This window comes from Macadamia integrifolia, chromosome 11, assembly GCF_013358625.1.
Source record: "Macadamia integrifolia cultivar HAES 741 chromosome 11, SCU_Mint_v3, whole genome shotgun sequence".
In the NCBI taxonomy this organism is placed as follows: domain Eukaryota; kingdom Viridiplantae; phylum Streptophyta; class Magnoliopsida; order Proteales; family Proteaceae; genus Macadamia; species Macadamia integrifolia.
In genome coordinates, this window is record NC_056567.1 from 22,685,938 (window position 1) to 22,694,587 (window position 8,650).

Consider the following 8,650-nt stretch of genomic DNA (forward strand, 5'->3'; position numbering starts at 1 on the left):
TGAGTGCATACATCTTCGTGAGATAAGTATGCTTACAAACTATAACCTAATCTATGTATAGTGAATGGGATGAGATGGGCTTGGATTAGCCCTAGAATACAGGAAAGTATGCAGAAATATTTTTTGGGGAAAAAAGTAAGCAAAAATCAAAACATGGAAAGGAGCAAAAATATCAAACTCAAAGATAACCATAGAATAACACATTAATAGAACCCACATGAAAACCTAAGTTAGGAATTTATCTAAAAGCAAATCGATCTGTGCCAAGCAAGGGAACTTATTCACTAGATAACAATTCACACTTTGCAGCATTAAACGTCTAGCAAAGAAAATAAACATTGGCTCGCTTCAATAAATGAAACTGAAATAAAATGCATGAGTTGATCCTATTGGGGCTAAAGAAAAAGAATAAAATTTATGCCCATAAATTTAAAGCTCAAGTGGTTTTTTAATGAAAAGTATAGTGGTTACAACATAAAAACAACATAAAAACATATATGGCTTCTTCAACTATTTAAACTATTTAGGGCTCCTGTCTAACCACTCTAGTGTTGGATTATGTATCCATCAAACTGAATTTGAATAATTTATATAAATTAATTTGGATTTATCTTAATTAGGTGATTGATTTATACCTTAACTTATTCGCAACTAGGGACATTACTTGACACTCTGTTCAAATGGTTGTTGTATTGGGTGTAGATGAGAATGAAAATCCTAAACGCAAATTGGAGCATCCATAATTGTGTATATTGAGTATAATCTTTGAAATTCTTTTATGGAATACTGTCAAATGTATGTGAAACAAGATTCTCAATAATAGTTTAATTTTGGTTCCCAAACCTAAGAAGGTTGAATATTGTCCATTTATGGTGTATTATTAGTTGGTGCCTCTTTAGCTATGTATTAAAGCACTAAATTCATAATGTATAATTGTGAATGGAAAAGATGGGTTCTATAAGGAATCTATTTCCCGAATAAGGTGAATGTCAGGAAAAAGATATTTGATTGTGATTGGACAGTAATTTTGAGCCTCATTGCATTTTTTGAAAATAATTAATAAAAAATTTTAAATATTAATATTTATTAATAATTATAATTTAAACTATTTTTAAAATACTTTTACTTCCTTATGCGATATTATTAAGTGAGACTAAAATGTAAGAAACTATTTATTTGGGGACTTAAATGTTAAAGTGAATTATATTTTCCTCCCTTGAATGTTTCATCTATTATACTCAGACCCCCTACAAAATTTATAATTACAAACATACTCTGTGGGATTAACACTGTTAGAATCAAAGGTTAAATGTCATTTTTACCCCATCCCCTTTGTGTAAACACAAATCGATTTTGGTTTTAGGGTTCCTACCCTTGACATTTCATGAGATTAGTGATCCTAATCAAAATTCTTGCAAGGAGATAAACGTAAAGCTGAGAGAACAAAAAGGCTTCTTTGATTGTGCATAGAAATCAGATATGGCGAATCTGGGCCTTGTATGTAATTGGAAACTACCTAACATTCTTAAGCTTCCTAGTCACAGTGGTGGTGCCAGAGAGGGCAGGTATTGTGATGGAAGGGTAGTTGAAATCCAAAAGATTGATGGCTGGCTTGGGCCATCTGTAAGAGAGCTTTTACTCAGAGAAGTGGCTGATTATAGATTGGTTGTAGCCAATGGCACATAGGAAGTTCTTGTAGTCGATGGTGGTTAGGTTGACCAAACCAGGATCCATGGCACTGTTGGGTCGAACTTCACCAGCTCCATAGTTGAACGGGTTTGCTCTCATGTTTTTCGAATTCATCATCAACTTCCTTCTATTATCCTTCGTACTTGCTGCACAAATATCACACAGATCAATAATAAAATCATAAACTCAAAACCAAAGTGATCGATGAGGCTTACATTTACCAGTGGTCATAATGGCTGATTTGATGACGACAGGGCTCCAATGGGGGTAGAGTTTCTTGAGGAGGGCACTAACACCAGAGACGTGAGGGCAGGCCATGGACGTCCCTCATGGTTCTAGTGCTTAGAACCATGTCCGATTCTTTCGAAAACCCAACAAATCTAGAACCCGATATCAGGAACACTAAACCCCACTGAGAGGCAAAATCCAATTGCCAAAACCCTAAATTTCACTCTCTGATTTCAGAACCTTAAATCCCAAGTTCAAGAATCCTAAATCCCAATCGGTTAATGATTTATCAAGAAAGAAGATAATGAGGGTTGAGGGCAAATAGGTCATCTCCATTGGACCAAGGGTATTTTGGGGTTTAATGAAATTTTGTAACACATGATTCCTCACTTAACGGTTTATCACTCACGGTCAAGGTACGGTTGATAGAATCTACAACTTCAGAGGGAAGAATTTATAATTACAAACTTCGCAGGGGAGGGGAGTGTAATTCACTCTAAATGTTATACTTCCACTTCTCACCATTTGACTTGTTGATTGCTAGAGGGAAAGGTAGTTAAATTCTATAAATAAGGAGCACGGCAAGAACATAGAGAGAACACATTGAATGCAAGAGTTCTCTCTCTCTCTCTCTCTCCTTGCATTTTCTACTGTCTCTTTTTCTCCACAACATCCCACTCTTTGTTTGTTGTATTTTTTAGAGTTGATTTTGAATCCCCAGTGTTGCAAAGAGGTTTTTTCGTTGATCCTCTCTTCCTAGAGTTGTTCAATGAGTGTACCCATTCTTCCTTGTGGTAAGTCTTTGGAAAGTCATAAGACTCATAACCTCTTCATGTGGTAACAAAGATAAAAATTTATCAAAAAAAAAAAAATTTTAAAGACAAAATTGCCGCGTGTTTTGGCCAATGAAAGCCAAGTTATTTAATTTGAATTAAATCACCATGATCCTCTAGAACACGCACTTTTTATTAAAAAATATATATATATATATATATATTTAACAAGGAAACTGTATCCAATGGCTCAAATTAAGAAGCCAAAGTATTAAAGAAATCTAAAATAATTATAAATGAGGAGGAAAATACAGTACATATAGTTTTTTTTTTCCTTGGGAAATTGTATTATGTGGGAGAGTGTGGGACTACGCCCAAACAAGGGGACAAAATGACAACTCCATCGGCCCAGCCCCTATGAAAGCAATAATGCATGCCATGTTGATGCTTCTACGAACATGCGTTTCATTGACCCATGCACTAGTGTAGAAGCCTCACTCCGGGAGAGAATCACCCTTTTATAGAAAAGAAAAAATAAATAAAACAGCATACATAGTTGTTGATAGCCAGATGACAATTTTTTTTTGGAGGTTTTTCTTATTTCTTTTTATAATATCTATTGGGGCTCTTAAACCATACATTTTGAGCAATCTTTTTCCATTAGTTGGATCTTTGGTGCAATCTTCCATTTATCTAATTATTTTTGCCTTGAAAGAACTTTCTAAGCTCTTTGAATGACTTTAAAATCAAAGTTATGATTATTTCGGATTGAAATGAGATAAGTAAAACTATAGGCTCCTGTTTGATAGTAAGGGAAATTAAAGGTAATGGAAGTGAAATTTCAAACCTAAAATTTCTAGTCATTATCTCACATGATTATTTTAATAACTTCAAAATAAATCCATATTTAGTTTTCATTTGCATATAATTCATTATATTTAAAAATTCAAATAAAAATTATATCTAAAAAACATCATTACTAAATATGGGAAGAATCTTAAGTAAGTTATACAATTATGTTGGATTATGATTGCAAAAAATTCTATTTTAGATTAAAAAATTTTCACTTTTCTTCCCTTTAATTTTCCTTACAGCCAAACAAAGCTTATAGGGAAAGTGAAATGACATTCATTTCGGACATTTTGATTAAGGGGCCAAGGTAAAAATCATTTGGCAAGAATTTTAGTCATTAAGGGCATATTAGTAAATAATGAGATCCTAATCCATTTCTTTTTATAATATTACTGAAAGCAGTGAGAACATTAAACACCCCGTATGAGTGGCCCAAGGTGTGCCTAGTGGGACTCGAACTCAAAACGTCCAAGTTTATGACTCGTACCAAGTTCGTTGCTTAGCAACTGCTGCTACCCCTTGGGTTAGTTTTCTGAAATCTTCTGCTATGGTTCACGAAGTAGAGAGTGCGATTGAATTTAGTAACCCAAAAACTCTCTCTCTCTCTCTCTCTCTCTCTCTGCTACCTTGTCAAAGAAGCCTGACCAGCTCCTCCTCTCCTTCTTGCAAGGTTCTCTCTCTCTATCTCTCCGTCGATCTCTTTCTTTGATTTCGTACCCTAATTTCTACTTCTCTCTATGCGTATCCATTTCTAATTTTTTTCCCGCCTTGTCTCTTCTCCTACTTCTAACCTCCACTTAGGCTCTGAGAAATATCGCAGTCACTAATAATCTCCAAAGGTTTAGGGTTTATAAAGTCTCATTTTTTCAATTCACTTTAACTTTTTTTTTAATTAATTTCTTAATAGCTCATTTGTCTTTTTATTCTTCCGCATATTCTTAATTTGCGTTTTAAGTTGCCTGCCTTTAGGCTATGTTTGGTTCTAAGGGGAATTAAAGGGAAGGGAAGGGAAGTGAAATTTTCATAGTTAAAAAAAGAAATATATATAATAATTACCTCATGTGACTAGATCATTACTTTAAATCATTTCATATTTGGTTATAAAATTTCATTTTACTTTACATCCAAAACCCTTTGCTATAATATGTAAAATAGAAATTACATGTAAAATGTATCATTATCAAATATGGTTAAGAAAATTAAGTAGTTTATATAATCTCATTGAATCACATGGGATAATGATTATAAGCATTCCGTTTTTAAGTATAAAATTTTCACTTCCCTTCCCTTTAAATTCCCCTTCCAACCAAACATAGCCTTAATGAAAATTATCAGCCTCAAGTTTTCTGGTTTTTGGGAGAAGATAATGGAAGAGTTTCACGCGGGATTTCGTTTTGATTTGTGGGAGATAAGAGAAGAGATAGGGAGGGTCCGATTTGCTTCAATTGGGAGATAAGAGAAGAGATAAGGATTGGATCCATGGAGATGAGTAGTTTTTTTGAAGAAGGTACCACAGTCATTAGATGAGCTTTGGATAGGTGTCGATCGTCGAAGTAGCTATGGGCAAGATTGGATAATCAGAGCTAAGGAGAGGAGCCGGATCCAAAATGTATAGCCCATTTTTCTTTTATTTCTTCTATTCGCTAGTCAAATTGTAGAAGATGTAAATGTAAATTAAAATTATTTCACAATCAAACGAGATTTTTATACTCCTACAAATCAAATAATTTCTTCTATTCCATATAAGCAATTTATTTAAATTTTAGAGATATAAATGGATAGTCAAAAATTAGAATTCAATTTGAGTGAACTTAAACATCGTGAAGTTACAAATAGAGCAAACTTGAATGTCAACAAATTCATCCATATTTTTAGAGGATTTTTGGCAAAAAATCCACTAAAACCCAAATCATACAAAGAAGTTGTAGATTTTTTTATTTTTTTATTTTTTTATTTTTTTATTATTATTTTGAAGTGGTAGATTTAAGTTTTTATCTAGAGCAAACTTGAATGTCAGAAAATTCATCCATGTTTATTGTTATTTTTAATTATTAACTGAAATTAAGAAATAATGAAAATTCATATTTCATGCTGTTTCATGGGACACCCCCACCCCATTAAAAAAAAAAATCATAAAATCAATCAATGAAACACAAATACTGCATCTAACCTCCTTAACACAACATATATGTTAGGATTGAAGTAAAAACAACAAAAATGACAAAAAACCATGCAAAGTACCTAAAAAGTGATTAGGAAGAAGAATGTATATTTGGCATTTTTAGGTCTGCAAATGTATCCATTAAACCAGTTATTTGCACTATATGCCAAGATCACCTAAACATGGTACGTTCTCAAATGTTTTAAGTCTTTCAGATTTGTATCGAGTAAGATCTTAAGGTTGGAACATCTTACACTTTGTAAATTACCATATTGCGTCCGATCTGCTGATCCAAATCTGTATCCGATATTGCCCCCAATTCACCTAAAAATGATCAGGTACCAGTATTAGGCATTGCCAATATCGATACAAATAGGTTGATTCACACACCAAACCTTATACCAATTTTTAAATCCATGATCCCAAATGCCAATTTGAATATGGTAGAACTAGGAATGAAACATGGCTAGGTTTTTTAAAACCCCAATCGAGCAACAAGTCCTCTTTGCTCAGCATCATCCTATCCCGGGTCTAAAGTTGGGCTAAGATATCTCTACCTAGGCCCAACCCAGAGAGAGAGAGAGAATCAGTATTAAAATAAAAAAATCATCATTCTTAAAAACAAATAACTCTAAAGATGTAAATCCTTAAATGTAATATGTAATAATTTATATAAGTTATATAGAATAGGTGCCGGACTGGGTTGGGCGGCGCTCAACCCAAGACTTCAGCTCAAGCCCGACCTATTCAAGCCCAAGCCCTGTTTGGGCTCAGGGCAGGCACATGTTTTAAATTTGCACCCCATGTAAAACCTAACTTTTTCTTAGATACATCTTTATTGATTAAACGAACCCCAAACACCCAAGGTCAACAATTCAAATCGATGTTTGAAATTTATTAAACAAGAAAAAAGAAGTTGGGGTTATATTAATTCTAGAACATTCTGTAAAAGCCTTTTATTTGCTCTAATCAAATCATGATTCAACATTCAATTTTTTTTTGGGTAAAGATTCAACATTCAATTTTAAGGCTTAATTTTTTCTTCACCCAAAGACGTCCATATCTTTTCTCATCACTGCCATCTATTTCATTATTGTTTTATCCCTTATTATTTTAACTGTTTTAATCTATAAACACATCATCTAAGGGTGTCAATTCCAGGCCTACACCGGTAGATCTAACCAAGCCCAACACATTTATGGCCCAACCTAGACCGGCCCAATTAATAAATGTGTCAGGCTTGAGCCCAACACTTTTATAAATAGGTAGTACACAGTGCAACCACCTAGCTTGACGGGCACCGGATCGCCCTGAAACAATTACAAGCCTGACTTGAACCGACTTTTTTAAGCTCGATCTAGCCTGACCCCTTTAATATTACTCGTATTTAATACTAAGGCTATGTGATATGTACAGTTGAGATGGTGGTGATTGTTATTTGAATATTCATCTTTTTTCAAGCATAGTTTAATTAATTTGAACTTGCTAAACTTGGGTTGTATAGGCATGGTTTAATTGATTTGAGTTTCATGGGTTAAAGACCAAGTACTTTAGCAACTTAGTTGCTTTGTCCATCCTTGTCTTAATCCATTTTAACTATGAGATATTTCTTTGTAATGCCCATCTTTGCCTCATTTTATTGGTATTCATCTTCAAGCACATTTAAAAGACTAATTTTAAAAATGGTCGTTTAAACTTAAATAGGTCTATAGCCCAATTGAGACAGATTTATGACGGCCCAATTAGAGCCCAAGATTGACCAGCCCAATTATCAACTATACCATACCCACGTTAGCTAAAGCCCATTTAACTAATTGGGTGTTCACGGTGCAACTTTAAAAATTGACTGAGCCCAAGTAGGCCCAACTGAAACGGGTTAATCCATTTTAACTATGAGGTCTTTCTTTCCTACGATTCTTTAAGCCATAATTAGAAAATCAGTTTTTTTTTTTTTTTTAATAGGTAAGGAGTGGTAGTAGATAACAACCAGGAGGCTCAAACTGGAGACCTCCTGGTGAGTATGGGATTTTTGCGCACCACAACTCACCAATTGTTAAATCAGTTTTTATTTTGTTTCCCTATTCGTTGGTGATTCGACCTGGTCAGATGAGAATAGGTTATGGCAATGGGATTTACTGCATTGATCCATTACAAAAAATTAAAAATTAAAAGTTAGGAAGAGTCACGCTTGAGTGTGGCTCTGTTTTGAATCTATTTCTCAAACACCATTTTATGATATGATGTCCTCTCTTTTGGTTTTCAAAAAAAAAAATCTATTCTTTATGATATGACCCCTCTTTGGTTTGGGAAAAAAAATTCACTATTCTGTACTTTGCCAGATTATCGTCGGATCCGTATAAAGGACTTGAAATAAAACCATGCCAGTGGATCTTCTTCCAATTCCTCCCTGTGCTATCTTTGGACCACCAAAGAAAGGCACAGGAACATAGATTATCTGTTCTACTGCGTTTGAAGATTTGATCATTGAAGATACCTCTCGCAAAATTCGAAATCCCTATGTAATTTGAAGATCTATCATGTTCTTTTCAAGTGCTATGTTGTCGATGTCATACTTGCAGCTGAGAGTTTTCGGCTCAATGATAGCAATGAGAGGAACTCTGGGTTTTGAGTTACGGCCATTTACAGACCTATGTATTGTCGAATTACTCTGGCTTCATCGGGGAAGAAAATATGCGGAACTTTGGGATTTGAGTTATCCAGCCATTTACAAGAAACTTTTACCAAGTGTTTTTCAGAGAAATATGGGAACCCTGGTAAAATCTTACCTCGTGAAAATTTTCCAACTTACAAAACAATGGAAATTATAATTTTACCGTAAATTTGGTTTTATCAACTATTTTAGGCCAAAACAAACTAGTTATACATTTTATTCCTCAAAAACTGTGACAAACGAAAGGATTTGAAAGCAGTAACTGCGAGAGAAGAA

At 34.0% G+C, this 8,650-nt stretch overlaps 1 pseudogene; it reads right to left on the reverse strand.

The window, feature by feature from the left end:
* Positions 1-1,473: 1,473 nt before the first annotated feature.
* On the reverse strand, positions 1,474-8,343 carry LOC122092996 (annotated as a pseudogene).
* Positions 8,344-8,650: the final 307 nt, after the last annotated feature.